The 25,981-nt window shown below is 42.3% G+C and overlaps 1 protein-coding gene across 1 annotated transcript in view; it reads left to right on the forward strand.

The window, feature by feature from the left end:
- The window catches only part of CCAR1 (cell division cycle and apoptosis regulator 1), a 2,906,903-nt gene that overhangs the window by 1,706,570 nt on the left and 1,174,352 nt on the right, over positions 1–25,981 (forward strand). The gene's annotated exons all lie outside the window — the stretch shown is intronic.

A 25,981-nucleotide genomic window follows, 5' to 3' on the forward strand; every position in this document is an offset into this window, starting at 1 on the left:
CTCCTTGGTAATGCAAATGCTGGCCTTGTGCCAGCAAAGGTGAGAATATGGGTTGTGTATGCTTCAAGTATAAACAGTTTGGCATGCTCCCTATTCATTTTTTTCCATTGAGACACTGTTGGCCACCCACCTTCATTGTGAAGAAAAATCACTATTTTTGCATGCTACATTTGAATGAAAATTTTGAAGAGTTGTCATGTGTTCTTCCTAGAGTGTGAGCAAATCTTCCATAGGAATTAGCTAGAGACAGACATTTGCCTTTCTTGTCTGTCTCCCTGAACGTTTAGAAATGTCCACAGTAAGCTGGACTCTTCATTGAGTTGGTGTTGTCCCTTAGCCCAAGATTTTGGTCTGGTGCATGATTAAAAGGAGAAGCCACTTGCACTATTTTTTTTATCTGACCACCATAAGCGAGTCATTATGTCTATTCTGGATGACTTCAAAAATGAAAGTACACAGATTATGAACCATTTTCTACTGAATCTTTATAAACTGGGTTGTGTAGAATTTTCTTTCTGATTAGCTCGATATAATTTGGATGAATTTTTTGACTAGCATTCAGAGGTCCAGGATGTTCCTGGAAGAGTTAACTAGCAACTGTACTTTTGGAAAGAAAAGTCATCCAATTTAATTTATTTGCATTGTATTTTTTTATTTGATGAACAGGGAAAGCTAATTTAGGGGGTTACTTAGCTTTACGAAACCCCATGAAAACATGCATGAGAAACTTTCCCTCTAATTCAGCTTCTTTTTATATGAAACAAAGTAAATAATCTCAGCAAGCCACAAGCAAACAAAATTTCAGAAATCAATGGCAGGGAGGCTCAAAAATACTAGGGAGGATCCTTCCAGAACCAGTGGCAAACTAAAATAGCAGATCGACTGTGTGCTCCTCCCATGTGTTTTCCCCTCCTCACCCTGGAATTCCAACTTCTAGGTCTTTACTTCCCTCTGTGACAGAAGTTAAACTTTGATACTTGGGTTATGAGAATACTTCCGCTGTGGTGCAGTGGTAGCGTTGTTGCCTCACAGCAAGAGGTTCCCTCGATCGATTTTCGGCTTGGGTTGGGAGTGCCTTCTGTGTGGAGTCTGCATGTCCTCCCCACGGTCGAGTGGGTGTTCGAAAGACATGTGTTGAATGGGCGTGCCTTCGTTGAAGGTTGGGCATCGGGCTGGCAACTCGACGCCATAAAAAACAACTGTCAATCATTAGCGAACCGGAGTTCTGCTGTGGCGACCCCTAACTGGGAAAAGCCGAAAGACAAACAACAACTTGGGTTATGAGAATCATTCAAAAAGGTTACAACTGGTAGTGGGACCCCTTTCCTCCTTTTCAAAGGAGTTTTCTACATCCATCCAGTCAAACCTTTCTGTTTCCTGCTATCTTAAACCAAATGTTATCTCAAGGAATTATAAAACAAGTTCCCTCAGTTCAACTAGAAAAAGGGACCTATTCAAGAATCTTTCTGGTACCAAAGAAAGGGGTAACTTAGACCTTTTTTTTTTTTAAACCTTTACATCAAAATTCACAATATTTTCTTTTCAATCTCTCTTACCTTTCATTCCGCTTCTCAGTTTTCTAAGAACTTTGAATTTAAAAGATGCTTTATCATATTTCAGTACTGAAAGATTTCAGAAGTCTTTTACATTTTTTGCATCTGGGTCACATTTTAAATTTTCTGCTTTACCCTTTGGCCTGTTTAGAGCTCCAGGAGTATTTACAAAATGCTTGTCTCTTGTAATAGCCCATTGCAGGCTGCAGGGCATTCACATTTTCCATATTTAGACTGCTGCCTTATGTTTGTAGATTCTTCTGTAAGTTGTCAAGAATGACTGGATTGGATAAAGAACCTTTCTCACTGTGGGATTTCAGGTCAACATATAGAAATCTTATCTTATTCCTCCTCGCATGATAGTATTTTTAGGATGCCTTTTGGATCATTTCCATTATGGTAGATTTTCTTCCTCAGGACAAAGTAGAATTTTTACAAGGAACAGTTTCTGCTTTTCTCCAGCCAGTCTCTGACATCCGCTAGGGGATATATTAGGATACTGGGTTTCATGGCCTCTAATATTTTCATGAATCCTTTGTCCAGACTTCTAATGAGGACATTCATTGATTTCACAAATTAGTTTGGGCCCAGCCCTCCTATCTTTTCAGATTCCAGTATTAAGATTTGTAAAAAGAGAGTTACTATGGTGGGTGACCAGTTGTGTCTCAACCCATGCCTCCCGTTTTCCCATCCAGACCCTACTCAGTCTGTAACTACAGATGCTTCAGACTTGCTAGTGGGTTAAAGTTCAAGGTCTGTGGAACAAACAGAACAGACTGAAAACATAAATGTCAAAGAAATGGTGGCTCTAATAAATGCTCTTAAATCTGCAAATCATCTTTGGGTTCCAGGTCTTTTTCTAATGATCACAGACAACACCACAGTGATATGATGCATAACAAGCTGGGGAAACCAGATCCTGCCCCCTTCTCAAACTAGTCTGGGAACTAACACTTCAGTGCAATCTGTTGCTGCAAGCTACTTATCTTCTGTTAAGAGTAGAATATTGTTGCTAGCAAGCTGTTCTGGGCTACCAAGCTGTTCTGAATGGAAGATAATGTATCTATTTGAGGAGCTCCCCACAGCTGGATCAGCTCAAAGAAGCACCCAGGTACAACTTTCATTTTTGAGGGAGGTCTGACCTGGTCCTGCACATTCAAAACAGAAACAAATGATTCTGAAGAAGCCCCAAGTTGTTGGGACAAAACCTCTTAATGCTTTTAAAACATTGGAAGGAATAAAAATGATTCTTCTGATGTTTTTGCTTCCATTTTGAATCTTTTGGTGGCTTTTGGATATCCTTTGGTTTGTTTATACATTGGAGGATTTATTGGTTGATGGTTTCTCCTGGTGCTACGTGAACCCAGTGTTTCAATTATTTTTGGTGTGGCCCAGCAAGGCTGTTCTCACCCTTAACTTCAGGAGCTCAGTATAGTTAAAGAAAAAGGGGTGTTTCCATTTCCAAGAAGTTGGGTTCCTCAGCAGAAGACATTGTTTTGTTGAGACACAGGGCCAAGTTTCAGACCTTCCCTCCCTTCGTGGGAATGTATCCCACCCCAGAGGACCAGGCCGAAGTTGCCATTCCTGTCCTTCCTTCCTTGACAAGAAAGCTGTATCATCAGATTATCCATCAGAAAACTTCTCATTTAGTCAGTGGAGGAAGATTTCATATGAGGATCCCAGGGAATGCTGGATGTTAAGAAAGAGTATCTAGATGTATTGGGCTTAGAAGAATCAAAGACTCCAGCAAATCCCCCTGATGTCAAAGCATTTGAGAACACCTTCTTGGCAGATTCCCTTGAAAGTGAGTCTCTTCACAGCTGTCCCCTTCCCCCCAAAAATGTAACTGGTTCTATAGGGTGCTGCAAGTCTGATAGTTTACAAAAACTCACATGCAGTTGTCTGTCTGAATACTGCCAAGGATGAAATTTGCCCTGGGTTGCAGTACCCTCACATTTGGTAGGGAAAGTAGAATCATGGACATATTCTGTTAAAAAAAAAAGTCTGTGCATTAGACAAGCTGGACTTCATGGTGATAAACTACCTGAAATATATGGCAAGCTGTTGAGGTAAAATACTGAAGGTGGCAGTGGATTTAGCCAGTAAAACCAAGAATGAGACCCTGATGCTCCAGATATCGCACTGACCTATGCAATGCATCCCAGAAGGTGGAGAAGCACCTGATTAAAAGTAGGTGCTAAATAGTAGAAGATCTTCCCTAATGCCACCTATGGGATTAGTCATCTCTGGCTGCATGCATAGTTAAGAGTCCAGCAATTTCCAAAAGTGTCACGGAAGAACAGCTGAATGCCCCTGTCAGTACAAAAAACTTTCTGTTTAGTAGATTTTCAGAAAGTTTGAACAAAGGGGTAAGATTGTGGAAATGGTTGCATGACCCCCCACACACCAGTACTGAAATACACTTGGAACTGCCTTTCAAAGCACTGACCTCTTTATAGAAGACTGACAACAGGTAAGTACTCTAGGAAAGCCCCAAGAGAACAGCCTGACAGACCTGTCAGACCAAGCAGGACTCAGCAAACATTTTTGACCCTGTGTGTCCATCCCTGTCCCAGTCTCTGCCATTTCTCATCTCCCTATCTCAGTAGCTATCACAATTTCATAGATAACAATGTCAGGGATCCCTTTGGACAGCAGAGTCATGAACATTTGTTTGAGATGCATGCTTGATTTCTGGGCCTTCTCTCCTTTCATATCGATGCCTCCCACTCCAGTAGACTAGATTGTTAGGCATTTCTCTTCTTGAACACTTTTCCCCCAAGGATAGGGCAGCTGTTGGTTCCCTACCTGACAAAGAGAAAGATCTTGGAGACTCACCTGGGATCTTTTTAAGCTTATCATCTTTAGTTTGGCAAAGTGTAAAATGATTAATGTGCTGTACATATACCCCCTTATTCATGCTCATATTCATGTTTAAAGAACACAGGAGATTTCTAAATTCACAGTAGCAAAACCACCATTTTCAATTTATCTTCTTTACATTTGGATTCTCCACTGCTCCCAGGGTGTTTACAAAGTGCCTAGCACTAGTAGTGGCCTGTCTGACAACCAGGCGAATAACCCTATATGGGCTGTTGTCTTCTCCAGGCTCAAACAGGGGAGGAGAAAGTGCAGTGCAAGCTAAAATACACCTTGGACTGCCCTCAGAACTGTCTTCACAACAGCTGCTAAATGAGTTTTAGAGTTATGGCTAAAATGGAAATGTCCTGGCTGCTCAGGCTAATGAGGGCTTTGGAGAGTTAGCCCTAGCAGCAGGCTAGGAGAAGTGATGGCAGTCAGGAATGAAGCCTAGAGTGGATGTCTGCTGTCTTAACAAGTTTCCCATGTGGGTTCCTTAGGCTGCTAATCTGGATGGTCCATTGGAATGCTTGGGGCTGCAGAAGACTGATGGTTCTTTGATAACTGTGACCATAAAGCACCCCAGGCTGAAGCACCTCAAGGTTCCAGACTGGATACTGTCCACCTAATGCCCTTCAAGAACCACTTCTCAGTGGAGAATTGCTTCACACACTGAGGCTAGGAACCCTTACTTATTCAGATGGAGGAGATTTTCATTTTGGTGTGATTGTAGGGAAAGATTCCCACAAAAGCCAAAATCTGATTTTCTGCACTAATGGTGGAGACCCTTCTTGGAGGAGAGCTAATCTTATGCTTAAAACAAAACCTCCTTGTGGGTCCCACTGCTGTTCTCCCTAACTGTTGTGAAGTAGGTCCTGAAGAATGTTGCATTTGAAACCCCAAGGAATCCAGTGCTTTCACCATGCGATACAAATTTTTTGATTGAAAAATTAACTTTGGCCCCATGTGCATCAGTCTGTTTGGTGGCTTGGGTTTTTTTCTGAAAAACTTTGTTATCCATGGCTGTCATACCAGTGAGAAAAATCATAGCTTTATAGGTCTTACTTTTTTTTTTTTTTGTTCCCATTCTGCTTTATTCTTTCTGGCTACCTCAGTGCCCCTGTCCATTGCCAGGTTTACCAGTCTCTTACTATCTCCATTCTATGGCTGGATCCAGCACAGAACCCAAGGGTATCCTGGGGGCTATGCCGTTTGACTGCTTCCACCAGGAGATTTTTTATTTATGACCTACCCCTTGGTACCCCCCATTTATTGTGTTTGCCTCTTGCATTCAAAGGCTATTCTCCTCTGTAGATCACACCTCTCTTCATGGAATGCCTGAGTTAACACCTCTCTGGGATGGGCATGCCTGTCCCTCTGTACCAGTACCTCAGATGCCAGATACACTAATAGAGCCCGAATCACCTAGGTCTTAGTTAGGACTTTATCCTTCTACTCCACTGTGCTTGGCCATAGGTCCTACTATGTTAGGAGCATTGTAGTGTCCTTCATAGGGACAGGGTGAGTCTCAGCACTAACCCTTCTTTCATGCCTAAAGCAGTAGCCATTCTTGTACTCATCCATACCATTCGCCTACCAGTTTTCTTTCCAAAGATGTATATTAATGGGAGAAGGATACTGTATTTGCTAGATGTGCACAGACCTCTCAAATAGTGTATCTGACAAACTAGGATGTCAAGTAATCAAACTTTTTATGCATTTCATGCCAGGCAAAGAAAGTGGGCCAAACTGGAGGCTGAGCTCTCTCAACATAGGACTGGCAAGACCAGACAGGAGGAGAAGGCAACCACACACAATACATACCCAGTCACACATGGTACCATCACAACTTCAAATCATACACATACTCACACAAAGACATACTCGGAGGCTCTGGTCAAAAATTTACCAAAACAGCAGAGGCCACCAAAGCAGACACCCAAACAACTACCACCTCACGACCCAACACATGCAACACATAGACCACACAGTCAGAGTGTCAAACAGTCACAGCCCTTAAGGCCAAACAAAATGCCAGACACACTTGTCATTGGTGATTCCATAGTCAGGCACACTGACGTCCCGCTCACCAGACTGAGTAAGGAGAAGGTCACAGTAAGCTGCCTGTCGGGCGCTAGAATCCGCCACATAACGCAAGCACTCAGGTCTCTCAACAGCAGGTACAAGTCGACTCAGTCATTGTCCACGCTGGTGTCAACGACCTGAGACGTACCTCCTTGGACTACATGAAAAGGGACATCGAGGAGCTCTCTGATTATGTAGCCCAGGCAGGTATGACCCTGACCTTGAGCAGTATCCTACCTTCACCTAGAATGATGCCACAATACATTGATAAGATGATCAGCTTTAATAATTGGCTTAAATTCTGGTGTCATTCAAAGGGATCCAATGTCTGTCTGCCTGGGATGACATGCTGGACAAGCCACGCTGCTTCAAGGGACGGCTTGCACCTGTCACCCTGGGCTTCCGGATATTGGCAAAGGCTCTTGCCACCCCATAGTGCCTTTTTAGGCAAGGCTCAAATTCTAAACCTACCACCCTAGAACACCAAAAAGGAAAAAACTAAGGGTAATGCTGCTCAATGCCAGAAGTCTCAATCTCAAGATGCACGCACTCGAGGCCCTTCTCAATATGGAGAACATCGATGTCTGTGCTGTGACAGAAACCTGGTTCAAGGCTCCTGAGAGCACCCCAGCACTAACAGGTTTCACCTCATATCATACGTTCCGCCCCAAAATCCGGACAACACCAAGAAAGGAGGGGGTGTCCATATTCATAAAGGACACCCACACCTCAAGGTTGGTGGCAACGCACGATGCATCGGAGACCATCCAGGTGCAATTAACCATAGGCAAGACTGCTCTGCAATTTGTAGCATGTTACAGGCCACCCTCTCAAACTCAGGAACCTCACATGGCCTTCCTGAAAACATTGGAGGATAAATGTATCTCCAAACACCATCATACTAGGTGACTTCAACTACCCTAATATAGACTGGGAACACTACTCAAGCCCGAACACTCTAACCCAAAGATTCCTGGAGTTCATAAACTCAAATGCCATGGAACAACTAGTCACCATCCCCACAAGAGGTGAAAACATACTTGATCTCATCATCACGAACATGGGATCAAAATGTTCAACACCGAAGTATACCCCTCACTGGTGAGATCAGATCATAAACTAATCTCGCTGGAGGTCCTCATCCCGCCCCCACCTGAAACAAAAAGACCACAGTGAAAAACTTCTCAAAGCCGATTTCACACTTCTAAAAACTAGTGTGGTCTCCTTTAAGGCCCCTGAGCCAGTGGTAAACATTACTCAAACCGCTGAATCACTTACAAATGCCTTCTACCAGCACCTACAGGACTGCATGGATCAGGCAATCCCAAACAAAACTAAGACTCTCTGTACCAAAGGCAAGCGTCCAGTCTGGTGGACCCCAGCCATAAACAAGCTCTACAACAAAAGGAGGAAGCTACTACAAGATAGAGCAAAATCCTTGAAAGGTAAGACACCTTTGATCATTATAAGTAAAAAACTAAGAGCTCATAAAATCATCCAAGGCAAATTTTGAGAGAAAAATCGCCAAGGACTCTAAAGACAATCATAAGGCCTTCTTTAGCTATGTTAGAAACCTAGGAGGAAACTCCCAGATATGCTCAGAATTAGTTCAAAATGATGTGAAAATTACTGAACCTACACACATTGCTAACATACTGGCTGACAGGTTCAGTGCAAACTTCTCGCCCCCCCTCCCCCGCAAAAGGAGAGATAGCTATTGCAGAGGATTGTAGCCCGCCAAACATCTCCAACGCCCAGGTGAGAACTGCGCTCACTAAGGCAAAAACACAGCATCCATGGGACGGATGGTGTCCCCGGCTGTGTGCTTCATGAACTCAACGAGGAATTAAACCCACAGTTAGGACAGCTGTTTAATCTTAGCCTCACCTCAGGATACGTACCCAAGGAGTGGCGCACGGCGACTGTGGTCCCACTTCATAAGGGCGGTGCCTCCACAGACCCTGGAAATTACCGCCCATTAGCTTGACAAGCCTTATCTGCAAAGCCATGGAGAGGATCATAATGGAACTCATAAATAAAGACATAGGGAACTTGCAGACTTTGGATCCAACCCAGTTTGGCTTTGTCAAAGGCAGATCCTGCCTCTTAAACTTGGTTGACTTTTTCGAGACAGTCACCAAGGCCATTGATGAGGGAAAGGCAGTCCATACAGCCTACCTCGACCTGGCAAAGGCCTTGACACAATACCCCACTCAGGTATCATCAAAAACTCATCAGCTTGAATGTAAACCCATACATCACAAGATGGGTTGCAAACTGGCTAGCGACAGAACCCACAGGGTCAGAGTTGCTGGAGCCATGTCAGACTCAAAGCCTGTCACAAGTGGTGTCCCACAGGGCTCAGTCCTGGGTCCACTCTTGTTCGGCATCTACTTTTCTGAAGTACAAGCAAACACAGGAGGGTTATGGCTGACAAAGTTTGCAGATGACTGCAAACTGGGCGCCATAGTCGAAAACACATCTGACACAGATATCCTCCAGAAGGGCCTCACAGAAGCGGATAACTGGTGCCAGAGCCATGGCCTGAAGTTAAACGCCAAAAATGCATAGTCATACCCTTCGGGAAAAACAAGGTTACCCCTAGCTACCATATAGGTGACAATCCACTGAGCACAGAAAGTCATCAGGGATCTGGGGACCCAAGTTGACAGTAGTCTTCGTTTGACACTCATGTTGCTAAAGTAGTTAGGAAAACCTTCTATATCGCCCACCTGATCATGAAGGGATTCACATCTAGATCAAGGGAGGTCATCGTCCCCTGTACTCATCACTCATTAGACCTATGATTGAGTACAATGCCCCATTCGAATGTATCTGACCAGACACCTGATGCAGCTTGAAAGGCCCCAAAAGTTCCTCACCAAAAGGATAAAGGGTCTCAAAAATATGTCTTATGCTGCCCGACTGAAAGAACTCCAGCTTTATTCAGTCTCATACCGCTTGCTCAGAGGTGACCTGTGCCTGACATATAAGGCCATGTCAAACCCAGATTTGATGAATATGCTTCACCTCAAAAATCTAGATCCCTCAGAACCACAAGGGCGGACGGCTTAAACCTTGTCACGATTATAAATAGAACGTGCTGGAGGGACAGATTCATCACCCAGAGACTCCCTATGCTGTGGAACAAAATCCCGGTACATGTGAGGCAGAGCACCTCGCTGGCCTTGTTCAAGAGGAATCTTGACCAATGGATGGGAGATCGCAGATATACCCCAGGGATTACTTCAGTGTCACTGCTTGACAGAGGCACAGAAAAATGATAGGCATAGTTTTTATTCAAACTAAAGGGGTGGCGAAAGCCACATAACTATGGGCTAGGCTTATAAATGCCCTTGGGCAGATAGCCTAGTATGAACCTATGAACCTATAAGTTCTGCTGACAAGAAATATCTTATTTTGTTATGAAAGTAATTGTAAATCTCCGGGAGACCCAGTAAGGGCTTGCTTATTCTGCTAGCCCATTACCCACCAGGATAATTTTCTTTAAGAAAGTATCAGTCTAAGGGTTTTCAGAAGTGGACACTTAGACTTGTGTACACTTTTTCCCACTACTACTAACTAGCTGGTACAGGGCAGGATTTACTGCTGCAGTCCTGCAAGATGTGACAACCTTCTTGTAGTGGTCTCTGGACTGCTTTACTTTTCTTCCTATGGATAATTATTTGGCATACCTCCAGATCACTTTTGCAGTTTTCTTAACTGAAAGGATCTCCTGCCAAGAATAGACTAACATCCAGCCAGTATACCAAAGCCTTTAGATCTTGTATGGTGCACTCAGGGCTGGTGTTAGAATTTTGGGGGCCCCCAGCAGATGTCAAGGTGGGGGCCCCCAATCACTTCCAGTCTATGTATCTCCCAGTCACTGTCACCCTTCCTAAGCAACCTTTTTAGTTCATGTTGCAAACTTTTAGGAGTAGTATGCACAGGCTGACCTTTAGCTATAATATTCTTACATTACAACACTTGTGTACTACACTGCATTGGCCCATCTCACAAAAAAGGGACATTTACAGTTACTGGCATTTAGTTGCTACAATGACATATTGCAGCAACTGTATGTACATGTCTGGACTTAGGTGAAATGGTGCCCTAGGCCTACTGTTTCAGACCTCCCCCATACACACAATAGTCTCCAGTCTTCCCCGTCCCCCCTCCCCATCTTTGGTACCCCATACAATGGCACATTACTTTTCAACATTTTCAAGAAGCTATAACTTTCTATATGCTCTGAAGTGCATTTTAAAGTTTTTATTTCTTTTTACATACCTTTTCATCCAAAGAGGCTTGAACATAAATTGTTTACTTAATTATGATTAAGTAAAGAAATTGTGTTGCTGTTCAACTTTAGTTTTCATTGCATCCTTTCAACATACATTTCCTGAGCAAAGACAGTACCATAATAACCATTTAAGACCTAAGAAGAGAATTTCAGTTTTATTTATTTTTTTCTTTCAAGGAAGATATAAGTTGTACCCAAGGCTTAATGTTCAAAGATGACAAAACAGTAGCTCACAATAAACTAGCAACCCTTTGTTGTCTGGATACACAGGTCCTGTCTGGATACACAGGTCCTATCTGGGAACTGCCTGCCTCCCACTCCCTTCCAAAAGACTGCTTATGCATCCATCTGGTGTTCGACTGGGATGAAGGCAGAGGTTCAAATTGCCACAGTAATGTATTTCAAGGGACTGCTGATATACATATACATAGCATGTCTCCTCACTCCTTGAACCAAACTGTCAGAGGCAGCCACCTGTATTTGTGTCCTAAGTGTGATTGTGAGAAAGTGAAAAATAATGATTACAGTAATGTATTCTACTTTGCTTTTCCTATACAAGCTGTAGTAATCTTCTTTATACACCTCTGAGATATGTGAAAAACATAAAAGAAACAATGACCACACTGTCCTCAGCCCAAACACAAGCTTTAATAACCTCTTGTGCACACCTCTCTGATTTGACTTTGAGTAATAACACCACAGTCCCCCCCCCCCCATATAACCTACATCAGCTTTCTGTACACACAAATCTGAATGGGGCTGGTTTTAGAATGGGTGCAGTTGAGAGCAGAGGCCATTGTCAGCTTTATCCTAACAGGGTCCAATCACAGCCCTGTTCAGGTTAAAGAGCATAATCAGAGAATTGATATATTTTTTTTCTCCTCATTTTTCCTCAAGCAACAGTGTTTGTGGGGCCCCCACACAGTCAAGGATGATTAAGAGAGCTCTCTGTATCCATTTAGACAGTCTGGGGAGTAGGGATACCCCAGAGTCTTAGAAGATCTAAGTGTCTGAATGTTCTGGGATACATTTTATGACTTGCTTTTGAAATATAATTTCTTCTTAGCTACAGTTTTTATGGACACTCGGAAGAATAATTCATGTGTCCTGGCATTACTGCATGTGTGCACAGATAAAACTCTTAACATTTTTACAAACACACACACACATTTTACAAATATGTGTATATATATATATATATATATATATATATATATGTATGTATGTATGTATGTATGTATATATATATATATATATATATATATATATATATATATAGCGGCCACGGTGGTGCAGTGGTTAGCATTGTCACCTCACAGCAAGAGGTTCTCCGGTTCGATCCTCGGCTGGGGTGCCTTCTGTGCGGAGTCTGCATGTCCTCCCTGTGGTTGCGTGGGTTTCCTCTGGGTGCTCCGGTTTCCTCCCACATCCCAAAGACATGCTGCAGGTGGATTGGACACTGTAAATTGGCCCTAGGTGTGAGTGTGTGTGTGCCTTCTATGGAAGGTTGGGTGCCTGGCTGGCAACTCAACACTGTAAAACTCCACTGCCAATCATGAGCAGACAGGTGATCCGCTGTGGCGACCCCTAACCGGGGAAAAAGCCGAAAGAAGAATATATCTATATATCTATATATATATATATATATATATATATATATATATATATATATATATATATATATACACATACACACTCAAGCATAAGCCATAGCAATACTAGTTTTGTACTTATTTCAGCAATACCTTGTGCAACACTGGTACCAGCACACCAAATTAGTGACTCCTGATAAGCAGTCGTCAAACAGCAGCAGGGGATGGGTCACTCTTATTTACCTCATTGAGGAGTAATGCAAACCTGTCACTGTCCCTGATTTCACAGACCTTCCCTGATTTTGCACATAATTTTGTTCTGTCCTTTGTAACAAGTTGATTTTGCTTTGCATCATTGGGGGATTACAAGGGGTGCCTGGGCAACTCAACACTGTAAAAAACTCCACTGCCAATCATGAGCAGACAGGTGATCGCCGTGGGCGACCCTCCTAAACCGGGAAAAAAAGATATAAATATATATATATATATATATATATATATATATATATATATATATATACTATATATATATATATATATATATACACACATACAATACAATAGCTAAAGCATTACAATATTTATTTTTTATTTGTTCAGCAAGCAATACCAAGTGCACCTCTACAGCCACTTCTCAATCCGGATGGGTCACTCTTATTTACCTCATTGAGGAGTAATGCAAACCTGTCACTGTCCCTGATTTCACAGACCTTCCCTGATTTTGCACATAATTTTGTTCTGTCCTTTGTAACAAGTTTGATTTGCTTGCAAATCATTGGGATTACAGACAGTCAATAAATCCAGATATTAGAGTTTTTTACTTAATGTCCAAAAAACGTGTTGATACAAAAGGTGCTATTCTGTTATTTTTCATTAATGTGTGTACCTGATTTTGAGCCTTTATTCTGCTATTATTGGTATTGTGCTAAATTCTTCAGTAAAGAAGTTGAGAGTCACAGTATCTGGTATTCTGCAAGTATTTATAAAACTCCCTAAAAGAGAAAAACATCCCTGAAGATCAGAAGTATTAGCTTTTCCTAAAATCCAGGGTATGCATGGACACTGGTCACACTGGCCTGCTGATGTCTCTAGTGCTTGCCTTGCTCATGTTCATTATCACCTTTATCCTAACAGGGTCATATCACAGCCCTGTTCAGGTTAAACAGAATAATAATGAAATTAATAAATTTTTCTCCTAATTTTCCCCAACCAGCAGCAGCTTTTGTGGGGCCCCACACAGTAAAGGATGATTTAGGGGCCCCCCATGCAGCCACAGGTATTGCAGGTACCTAAAGCTGGCTATGTTTTTAGTTTTAGTGTAGAGAATGTCCAACAGCAGGGTTTAACTAAGCCATGGGCACTATGTTAGTGGTAAAAAATGTTTAATGGAATTGTGAAGGCTCTTGCTTAATAAAACACTGTTGCTATAAGCAAAGATATTTTTGAATTTTAAAGGAGCTATAAATAAGCATTATTACTGACCTGATTTATTAAGTATACAAGACTGATGTACTTGTTTTTGTTAGTTTGACAAACATGTTACAAAATATCAAGGTAAGGTAAATTGATGTGGTTGGGGGCCCCCTCAGGAACAGGGGGGCCCCATCGACCGCAGGGTTCGCTGGTGCCTAAAGCCGGCTATGGGTACATTTATGTTCCACACATGGGGCAGGAAGATGACCTATGGATGCAAATACCCAGAACTTCTTTGCCACCAGTTCAAACGTCATTATCTCAGATCAATCTTAATGCCTTTCTGCTGTGCTGGTTACCAAGCCGTTTTCAGATAAGTGTCCAGTTGAGCTTTCTTTATTTTTTCCATTTTGTTGCTTACATGTGTTCATGTCATCCAAGAAGGGAAAATGTCAATGTAGGAGGCAGATTCTATAGAAAGACTGTCACAATCAATGTCTTTTTTGTCTAGATGCTTCCCACAGCCATACACAGTGCTCTGTGTCTCAAGCATTTGTCCCTAAGACTTCCATAGTCGCTTGTCTTCTCTTACCATATACCTAGAGAACCAGCGTCTTAAATTGTTGGCTTAGGGTGCTGTGGCGGAATCCTCCTATTCCAAGGGACAGCCATCTTTTAAGAAGAAGGTTAAGAAGTCTCGACCTGATCCTGTTGCTGCCATTCTGCACCGGGCATCTTCCTAAAAGCAAGTGAAAACCCTGAAGACCATGTAGTGCTTGCATCAGATTCCTCTGCTGCGATGCCTTTGGAGGCTGGCATGGATCCAAATTATTGCATGTCCTCAGAGGCTTTTCAAAGTCTGCTCAGGACGTTGAGCTGGAACCACAGCTCATAATTTCCAAAAGGCCGAGGGGGATTCCTCAAATCTTGGTCTGAGAGGAGATTCCTGGTACATTTCTTGAGTCTTGCCAAGGGACTGAACCTCCAAAGGTCATTAGGACAGATGTCCCACTTAAGAAAAAAAAACAAAAAAAAAATAAACCAAACCATATTACCCCTATTGCTGAAGATCCCCAACATGAATGGCAGGATTTTACCCTAGGCTTGTTCAATGCCTTGACAGCCTTAAAGCCTTCCCGGGGGGTCTCAGTCCCTACTCCTCTCTGGTCTTCCATTCCTTTTAAGAGGGCATATGTTGCCTATAAGATGTAAAGGCTTTGGTATACTGGCTGCATGTTGGGTTATCCTTGGTAGGAGATCTCTTCAGTGGAGTATACTGCAACTGTAAAAAGAAGGACATCTGCTGTTATGCTAAGATTTTACACAACTGTACTTTCTGCTGAAGCGATCTGTGTGATGATCATAGCAATTGTGTAAGCAGTTCACCATAATAGGAGATGTCTGGGTATGTGTAGAGATTACTCATGCAGTGTATGCTTTCTTTTTCAGGTACTGTTTTGTTTTTCATTTTTTTCTTTTTCTGAACCTAGGAAGAGAGGTGAGCATGTCACTTCACCTCATTTACCACCAAAAAAGGGCATACTTGTCAGTAGTGGTCATATTGAACTAAGACCCCCCCCCCCCTCTCATGCACCAGTCTGACCTTTTGAAGAAGACTCTGGCTAACTTGGCAATTGGCATACTTGCTTGAGAGTTTTACAGACTGAGGACCAAGGACATTAGGTGCCTGCAGCCAGGCAAATGTATGGTTAATTTTGGCCAGAAAATTATTGAAAAATGGCATGCACTAATTCTCCTTTTAGCTGAAAGGCAGACCAACACTGTGGATTAAGGGAGAAGTCCAGCACATTGTCCATATATAAAGACATTCTAGATATCAGATCAGAAGGGCAGAAATGCACATCTTACAAGTTCCTCTGAATAAACATTTGAACTACAACAGTGAGCCCCATACTTCTGTTGTTGTGGTGAGGTGCTGACAGAGTTGAACTTTTTTTAAATTATTCTTTTTAAAGGGTATTTCCCCTCACTGTCAGTGAGCAAGTGTGCATGTGAGAGACCTAAGCCTCACATGACTTAATGACTTTGACACTCAATATCTTTTCTGTTTAGGGTTTAACTGTGAATTGTGCTTAAAGTTTAATAAAGCCAGTAGGTTTATGACATTCTTATCACTCCAAAGTGGAAAATTGTTAGTTGATAAACATTTTTAACAGAAAGAAAAATCCAACAGAATTTTCTAAACTTAAAATGCAGTAGAATAGTAAAATGTGATGCTGCAGATAATCGGAAAAGGCAAAAGTCCTCATTGAGTCCAATGGAAAAAGGTGTTTTACCTTCAGTGTTCTTGGCACAGGCATGAGTATTTTTTTTTTTTATCTTTTGTTGACAGGGCTAGTTCCACTAGGCTAGTGGTCTCTTTTCAGGGGACCCTGAGGTGTTATATGTACTACTAGAGGAAATTTGGCAGGGTATCTGGGAACTTCTCCAACTCTTTTCAATAGGTGCCATGGGAACTTTTATAGCAATTTAAGGCTACCATAATCTAAAGCATTTGAGACCTCTGCGTAATGTCTCATACAAAGGAAGAATAAGCCACCACAAAGCTACTGAAATGAGATGATAGCATTGCTCCAAGCACATTTTAAGATGATGACAGTGCCATTTTTCTGTCCTGAATTCAGAGCCGTGTAAGTTCATACTTTGGGTGTGGGAAGGCTAGCAAAATAGATGTGTAGTGCTTTTTAACCAACACTGAAAAAGTTGCATACTGCCAGTGAAAATGTATTTGTCTACAGACACCAAATTAGGTCCCTTCCATTTCACAACCATTTATACTGTCTGTCTGCCTTTGAATGTATATTGCTCACTACAGAACCTTTCAAGGTAATGCAGGAAACTGTTTCTAATTAGCAGCCAACATCAGTTACATGGCTAGAACAGTCAGTCTGGTATTAAGTCTAATACATTGAAATCTTTGTCTTTACTTGTGAATGTTCATGAGGGGAAGGGGAAAGAAAATAATCACTGTCCACTATATCTTTAGAAAATTAAGACGTTTTCAACATTCCGCAGTTTAAGTCTCCACTCTAACCAAATTCTTTTCCCAAGAGCACATATTCTCAATCTTTTTCTCCCCAGATGATGTCATTTTTGGTGTGACTTGGTTAAATCTAAGAATTCTTTAGGTGGTCTTCTGGGAATCATTTTTTTCTTTTCACAGAAAAGAGCTTACCTGGAAATTATGTGTCTCAGACACTCTAAATAGTGTGTGTCCACTCTCTGATGTGATAAACATGTAATTCTAGCAAATGCTCCTAAAAGGGCTGATAGAATTTACATTGGCCTTGCAGGTAGACCTGATAAGTCTAACTAGTAATTGGACCCAGCTGCTACTTCTGTTCCCTTTTCCTCTCATAGGTTCATTATTGTGTACTAGGCTAATGACCACTGGGGTCTTTTTAAGCTTAGCCATGCATCCAAATCTCTGACATGTTTTGGTGCCCTTGGTAGTATAAGCAGGGACTTGAGAGATGAAAGTTTTACATGCAAGGGCCTGGGAGATGAACCATTTACAGCTGTTTGTTTTCATTAGAGTCATAGGTGCCAAACCAGGGGTGAATGACCATTTCCACATCCAGTTGCGCAAGTTTCACTTGAATTGGGATAAGGAGGAACTCTGCTTCTCATGGATTGGGAGCCTGTTCAAGAGAAGGGATAGTCTCTGGGATGCATACCTCTGTCTCCAGCAGGTCTTTTTTTTATATCACAGCCATTTGAACTACAACAGTGAGTCTTCAACAGAGAAAGGGATGTATTCAACTTGGAATCATTGCTGCAGCATATTTATTTGTACATGGGAAATAGTCAAAGGTGGTTTTTAGCCCTTCCTGTCTGACCTGCAGTGCTTTAGTGGATGCCCCCCTTAAGCAGATCACCTTTTCCACGCTAGGTGCTACTCCAGCATATGACTTAAAAGGGAGAGCTGCTTATGCCATTATTCATTTCATTTCGCTGAGAAGCCTGGTTTGTTCATCTGGTCTCTTTGAGGTGACTTTTAGTGAGCAATAAATGCTTAGCTTAGGAACTCTTATTTGTTTTTTTTTTGTTTTTTTTTTTCTTTTTATTGTTGACTTGCATTTAAGTGTAGAAAGTTGATTTTTTTTGTCATTTAAACTTCCTTTTGCTGAGGTTTATTGTCCATGGAACAGAAGGCACGAGTAACACTAAAAGAGTTTATTTTAGAGTGCTTGATTATTTTGTTGAAAAGTACCAGGTGGTGTGCTCACTTTAGCAAGTATATCCAGAGGTCTTGTGGTCTGCTGAGATAAAAATAAAAAAATAAAAAATAATAAAGCCCTGTTCTTGGTTAGCCTTATATCTGATAAACTCCCTAATACTGGCCATCAGAAAAGGACTGTAGAAAAACAGTGTCACCAAACAAAATTCCCAATAAAGATACATCAAGCAGAGAACTTGAGTATTTACAGAAGCTTCCAGTCCTTCAAAAGCTGGTAGACTTCTCTCCTGCTGAGATTCTGTACCTACAGTTCAGTATTTCACTACTGCCGAATCCTTGCCTATGCTGGAGATAGAAATTAGGATGGAAATATTCTCTACTACATAGGCCTTGGAGGGAGTTGCAGAGAATTATCTGGACCAATATGATGGTTCCCAGTCACCCATTAAAGACATCCAGCTCTCTAGAATCTCAGTCAGCCTTTTCAGAATTGTGTGAAATGTTGAATGTTGTGATTCTAATAAAGGGCTGGAGCTGGGCCTGTTAGCTAAATGTAATAGGTCTCATACTAGAGAGAGAGAGATTGCCTCTGGTCAGAAAAGTAGGCCCAATGCCTGAGACCCCTGCGCTGATTCTCAAGTGGTGTTTGATTACAAGAGATTCACTGAAGAGCATGTTGTGGCCTGGCCAAAGGGTTGTCACTGCTCCGAAGAAGAAAAAGGACTGTGTTGTTTTCTGGTGTAAAGGGATAAAGCTGTGACAGCACCCCAAATGATCCATGTTCAACTACCTGCACAGGAGAGGATGGGAGTGAGTGCCGGATGATGGCTTACCCTCTCTGGGGGAAGGGGCGCAGCTTGGCTCACTGCATTAGTAACAGTTGCAGAAATTTAAATATATTGCCTTAGCATGAAGGGACTAGTGTGGCTAGTGTGCCTGTAGTGCAGGCAGTGAGTAGTTAGGTCAGGAGGTTGCTCATATGTAGAAATATGCAGTCACTTCCCCTTTCAACTGTAGCAAAATTCACAAGGCTGCTGCAGGACTGGGGATAAAATATTCTGTAGGCTCTGTTTACTGGCCTGTTCCTAACACACAACTGTCATCTTTACTGGTGATGAAAGGCTAGTGGAGTAAATTGGGTGCAGAAAGGGAAGGTGTTGTGCCAGTCATGCAGGGTGGAAGAAAAGAAGGGACTCACCCTTTATCATTCTTTGTAATCTGAGGTAGAAGGAAAAGACTTGGTGCATCTTTCACAAATCAATTCTTTGTGACATGGAAGCTGTTCCCTTCGCTTCTGTGCCTGAAGATGTATAATTTGGTGACATCTTAATCCCCCTTTAAGTGGTCCTCCCAGGAGTTATTAATGTTTTCATGGTGCTACCCTAGACCCTTTTAGGGTATGGATGAATTTGGCCTCGTAGTAGTCATTTCTGTCTTCCATGCTTACAGGGATGTATTCAGATAGGCATACGTAGGCATACATTTCCAACAAGCTGTTCTGTAAGGACTGATATGTTTAGGGTACATAATGTTTATAAATGCCTGTACAAAAATTCTGGCTAAACTGGAGGTAGTTTCCATTAAGGTTTCTGGGAGTATCTAAACTTGGCCTCAAGTTGTAGTAGCACTCCGAAATGATAAGGAAAGCAAGATTCTCGACTACTTTCATTAGAAGGTTTATACATTTTGTACATAGACATTTAGGTCTATTGGTTGTGAAATAGGCATCATAAAATACTAAAGAGAAATATTTAAAATCTTGAGAATACAATCTTGGAGATCTCAGATAAAGGAGATAGAATGGGCAAACATACTACTGTGTGTGGGTACAGTGCTGTTGATTGCAGCAGAGCAGCAGCCACTGGGGCCATAATCCATAGATAGTCTTGGATCAGATTATAGCCACTGTCTGAAGGTGATAAATGACAGATTTTGAGTGTGCCATTGAATACAATCACTTTTTGGTCCTCCCTAAGACATTAGGTTATAGGAAAAGGGCAAGATAATGGGATGATATAATAGCTTTTCCACCTACTCTTTCAAAACACAACTTGAATTTTTTTAAAAATCCCTTAAAGATTATGTTAAAAAATCAGTGAAAAGTAAAAAGCAGAATAATATGCAAACATATAAAAATTAAAATATGACTGAATATCATCTCCAACAAAGGAGAAAAAAGAATAGTAAATCAAGCAGTATAACAAAACAATATTGACAGCATGTAAATATTTAACAATTCTTCAATAATAATTTAGAATATTATTTTCATGTTAATTTACTAATAAAATTCCTAACTGAGATCAAACTTATCTATACTTCATATGCATTTGTGTACTTTTCATAGGTAATATTTGAAACTCTTAATTTAAAACATAAACAAGTATTCCTAGAAACCTTAGTTAAAAGAAGGTAAACATGGATCATTTCAATTTCTTGTAGTTTATTTCCTTGAAACTGTTAAATATTCCTTGAGACTGTTAAATATACCATAATAAAGATCTTTGGTCTGTCAGAAGTGACACATGATTGTTGGAGTTTTGTGAATAAATAATTCCTTAGTTGCTGTTATTATAACCATTCTTCAATACAGACCTGATGTTCATCATGTTTCACTGTTGCAGTCATTACAGTTGGGTTATCCTGCTGGCAGGCTACCCGCAGTCTGCCCTAGTTCCAAAGTCTAGGTCCAGCGTCGGAAGCTGTCGCCTCCTCCCTGACATCAGTGCGCCAGGGGTATAAAAGATGCAGCCGATGCCATTTTCTTCAGTCTTTCTTGCCGCGCGGTGCCCGAAGCAAAAGCAGTTCGCAAGTGCCGGTCGGCCGACTCCTGAGATTTTCAAATTCGAATTTCAGATCCGAAGTCTTCATTAAAGCTAAGTATCCCATTGGGGAAACTTTTTTTCTTGCTCCAGACCGATGTCAGAAAAAGTTAATAATTGTATTTCTTGTGGGAAGCAAATACCTCATAAGGATTTTCAATCTTACTGTATTCCTTGCCTAGGCCCTGACCACGATGTTGCTAGTTGTTGGTTTTGTGCTAGATTTAACCAATGCACTATTAAGCATTGGTACGATTTTGCATTTCATTACTTTGGCAGAAGATTCAATTATATAATGCCGTCGGAACAGCCGACTACCAGAGTTTATAAAAAGCGCAAAGAAAAGAAAAGGACAGGCATCCGAGGTCCAAAACCGACGACGAGGCTTCCGCTAGGCCTGATGCCGGTTCTCAGTGAGGCGCTTTCGCAGCCCCTGGCGCTCGCTACCTCAGAGCCACAGGCCGCTTCTGACTTCCACGTGGAGCCGACTAGGCCGCTGGAAACTCAAGGTATTGGACACTCGGAAACTATTCCCTCCGATGGGTCCGGAGCCGCTGAGCAGGCATCAGCTTCTGAGGGTGTTTTCAGGCCTACACAGTTTTATGTAAAACCAACTTCAGCTTCAAAGTCAAAGACTAAAGCAGCTCTAAAGACAAAGAAACAAGTACAGCATTCTCCTGGACAGGCCTCCATGCCTAAAAAACAGATGCTTAAAATGGCCGAGACCGACTTACTTTGATCAGGGGTTCCCATCCCCCTCCTGATAAGAGGCCTAGGCAAGAGATAGAATATGAATCTTCAGATCAGGTTTCCATTTCCTCTGATTCCTCTTCTGAACAGGAATATACTCTTCCTCCCTCTGAGGATTCTGATGCTGAAGAATCTATCCCTTCAGCCTCTCCTCAGGATTATTCTTTTGGGGAGACCCTGCATACTATGAGGGAGCATTTCCAGTGGGAGAGCCAAGATTACTCAGAATCCAAGAAAAGGCTCAGAGACTTCCTTTTATTACCTCAGCACAGGCCCCTTGCTATTCCTCCTGTTTTAGACATTGTAGATGATGTATTTTCAGAGTCCGGTCTGTCTCCTGACTTTTTACCACCAGCTCCTGTTAAGCCAGACAGGTACTACAGGGTTCCTGATTCACATAAATTTCTTTATAAAAACCCTGCTGCTGACCCATAAACTCTCTCTCAGGGTCCCAAAGGGGTCAAGGCTTCCACTGTAAAAAAACCCTATCCCCTCTGATAGGGATTCAAGGGCCCTGGACAGATGGGGAAAAGATTTATACTTCTGCTACCTTGGCTGTAAGAGCTTTAAATTGTCAGTTTCATATGCTTAAATATCAGCAATATCTTATGTCACTGCTTAAACAGAAAGTGTTGACATTCAGAATGTGCAGAAAACAAAGAAATGCAGGATTTATTACATGCAGCTGAACAAGTGGGAAAGCATACTTTGCAATGTGGTTTTGATTCTCTAGAGGCCTCCTGCAGGGCCGCTGTTACAGGTTCTGTCATTTAGGAGGCATGCTTGGTTAAAAGAACAGAATCTGCCCGATCATGTTAAAGCAAAACTATTAGATGCTCCATTACAGCATGATACTTTGGTGTTAAAGCAGAAGAGGTGTTGAAGAAAATGGAGGACAAAGCTAAATCTATGCAAACAGTCAAGGATTTCTTACAGGTACAGCCTCCCAGATTTAGCAGGAACTGACCTACAAAGGATTGGTCCTTTCCAGTGTCAGACAGGCCACAAAGAGGCAGATACAGATGCCCCAGAGGCAGATCACAGCCCCAAGGCTCATACAGGCCTAAACAATGGGGTGCTTCTACCTCCAAAAGCGGAGAGGAAAAATCACAGCCATACAGGAAACTGCCTCAATGACTTTCCACTGCCAGCACCAAGCACTTATCTTCTGGCAGCTCCTTTGGGGGGAACTAGCACTTTTTTCACAAAATTGGCACATGATCACCCAGGACAAATGGGTCTTAAATATCATATCACAAGGCTACAGGTTCCACTTTCACACCCTGCCAAGGCCAAACGGTATGCCAGACCTGCCATGCAATCAATGGGCAGAGGCACAAAAACAAGTTTCATCCCTCATGGACATGAGAGCCATTCAGCAAGTACCACAGCAAGAGCAGGGACTAGGATTTTACTCAATTACTCAAGGCTATTCTTGGTGCCCAGAAAGGACAAAGCCTGGAGACCAATACTGGACCTGTCTATCCTAAACACATTCCTTGATATTCCAAAATTCAAAATGTTGACTCTGCAGCAGCTTCTGCCCATGCTGGGCAAGAAGGCTTGGCTTGTGACTTTAGACCTAAAAGAGGCATACCTGCATGTCCCAATCAGACAATCATGCAGAAGATACCTCAGATTTATAGCTGGCTGAATGCACTACCAATTCTCTGCACTGCCCTTTGGCTTATCTACTGCGCCCAGGGTCTTCACAAAATGCCTGGCACCAGTAATTGCATTTTGCAGACAAAGAGGAATACAAATATATCCTTACTTGGACGACTGCCTTATTCAAGCAGAGAACAAGGATATTCTACTACAGCATCTGGCGTTTGTAAAAAGATTACTAACCGGTCTAGGGTACACAGTAAATGAAAAGAAATCCAAACTCATACCCTCTCAAGAGATAATATTCCTGGGTGCCACCTTAAATACAACTGCCCAGATGGCTTATCTCACGCCAGACAAACTCAGACAACTGACTACTTATTTCAAAATATTGGCAACAAAGACCCAGTTATCTGCAAGAAAAATTCTGCAGCCTTTGGGCTTCATGGCATCCTGCATTCTGCTAATTCCATATGCAAGACTGCATATGAGGAAACTTCAATGGTATCTAAAAAGTGTTTGGACTCAACATTGCCACAGACTGGAAACAATAATTACCCTCATTCCCTGCCTGCAACAGGAGTTTCGATGGTGGGCAAAAGCCTGTCGCCACAACACGGGACAGCCATTCACCTTACCCACAGCCAGGCAGACATTGACAACAGATGCATCGGATTATGCCTGGGAGGCCCATATGGCAGGAAGATGTATTCAGGGCACATGGTCTGCAAGTCAAATGCATCTACATATTAATCAAAAAGAGATGCTAGCTGTTCAGAATGCCCTGACAGCCTTCAAGGATCTACTTCATCCAGGACAACTACTGATAAAGGCGGACAATACAGTCATGTGGTGCATAAACAAGCAGGGGGCACACATTCCTACCCCCTCTGCAGACTAGCCATGAACTTGTGGGACACAGCATTTACTTACCAAGTACATCTGCAAGCACAATTCCTGCCAGGAAGGATAAATACTCTGGCAGACGAACTAAGCAGAATCCTAATGGATCCCCACGAGTGGAAATTGGATCCACAAGTCTTCAGCATGATAACAAGGAACTGGGGATGCCCGGACATAGACCTATTTGCCTCCCCTCACAACTGCCAACTACAGAGATTCTGCACAAGGACTTATCACAAGTAAGCATGGAAAGTGGATGCTCTATCTTTCAGCTGGAAAAACCTAACAGTATATGCCTTTCCACCTCTGCCTCTCCTCCCCAAGGTACTCCTCAAGGTCAGACAAGAGAAGCCAAAAATGATACTGATTGCCCCAGACTGGCCCCGCCAGCACTGGTACCCAATCCTAAAGAGCTTGTCTCAATGCTCAGCTTGGGCATTACCTCAAATTCCCCACTTATTGACCCAACAAGACAGTCAGATACTGCACAGCCAACTCAGGACCTTAAACCTGGCTGCATGGCGGATAATGTAGCCATTCAAGACACACCTCTCTCTAAAGCAGTGATGGATGTTATTTTGGAGGCCAGGAGGCCTAGCACCAGAAAATCATATGCAGAAAAATGGAAGAGATTCTGTGCTTGGAATCAGGCACAAGGTATTGACACGGTTGTTCCAAATATTTCTCAGATCTTTGCAATACTTAACTGAGATGCTGGATAAAGGCCTTTTCTTTTTATCAATTAAAATTCATGCCTCTGCCATTTCAGCTCATTACAATACAGAACCACCTATTTTTCCTCATCCATTACTAAGGCAGTACCTCAGAGGGGCCAAAAACATAAGACCTCCAAGGAGAGCACCAATACCTGCATGGGACCTCAACTATGTCTTGGAAAAACTCACACTGCCTCCGTTTGAGCCAGCCTCTGCAGCTGATATAAAATTCTTTATCCTAGAAAACAGCTGTGCTCCTAGCAGTAACCTCTGCTAGACGAGTCTCAGAGTTACAGGCACTCATGGCTGTGGAACCTTTTATCATTTTCCATCCTGACAGGGTTTCTCGGAGGACAAATCCTACATTTATGCCTAATGTAGTGTCCAGTGTGGCCCTTAACCAAACAATTCATTTGCCTACCTTTTACCCAAACCCACAGAATAAGGGTGAGAGAATTCTGCATTCTTTGGACATTCACAGGCAGCTACGCTTTTACTTGGACAGAACCAAAGCTTTCAGAAAGACTGAACAATCACAAGGAAAGCCTATCTCAAAGCAGACTATTTCAAAGTGGATAGGCCACTGCATTCGTTTCTGCTATTCACAGCATGGCAAATCAGTGCCTAAGGGCATTAGGCCACATTCAACCAGAGCAGCAGCCTTCCTCAGAGGAGTACCAACCAAAGACATCTTAGAGGCTGCAACTTGGAGTTCAGTGCATACTTTTACAAAGCACTATCACTTACCTCTCTACTCTAAATCCAGGGCAGGCTTTGCCACTGCAGTTCTGCAGGACCTGATAGCCTCTTCTAATCCTATTTAGCACCAGCCTCCCAACCTTAGCTTTGGGATTCAACCCAATTGTAATGACTGCAACAGTGAAACGCGATGAACATAGTACAGTTGTGTACCTACCATGAATGTAGATGTTCGAGTGTATTCACTGTTGCAGTCCAGGTTACCCTCCCACCATCCCCCTTTTCCTTGCTGAGACTTAGCTGTACTTCTTTATTCTATACAACCTATGTGGTGTATTTGCTTGTAGATGAAGGAAAAGTTGTTTTTTGTGCATGCATGCTTATTGGCATAATTTAGCCTACCATTTTAGGGGTAACAGACATCTGGGGCAAGAAAAACTGAAGAAAATGGAGCCGGCTGCATCTTTTATACCCCTGGCG

Source organism: Protopterus annectens, chromosome 14.part0 (assembly GCF_019279795.1).
Source record: "Protopterus annectens isolate FY-2018-M chromosome 14.part0, PAN1.0, whole genome shotgun sequence".
NCBI lineage: Eukaryota > Metazoa > Chordata > Ceratodontiformes > Protopteridae > Protopterus > Protopterus annectens.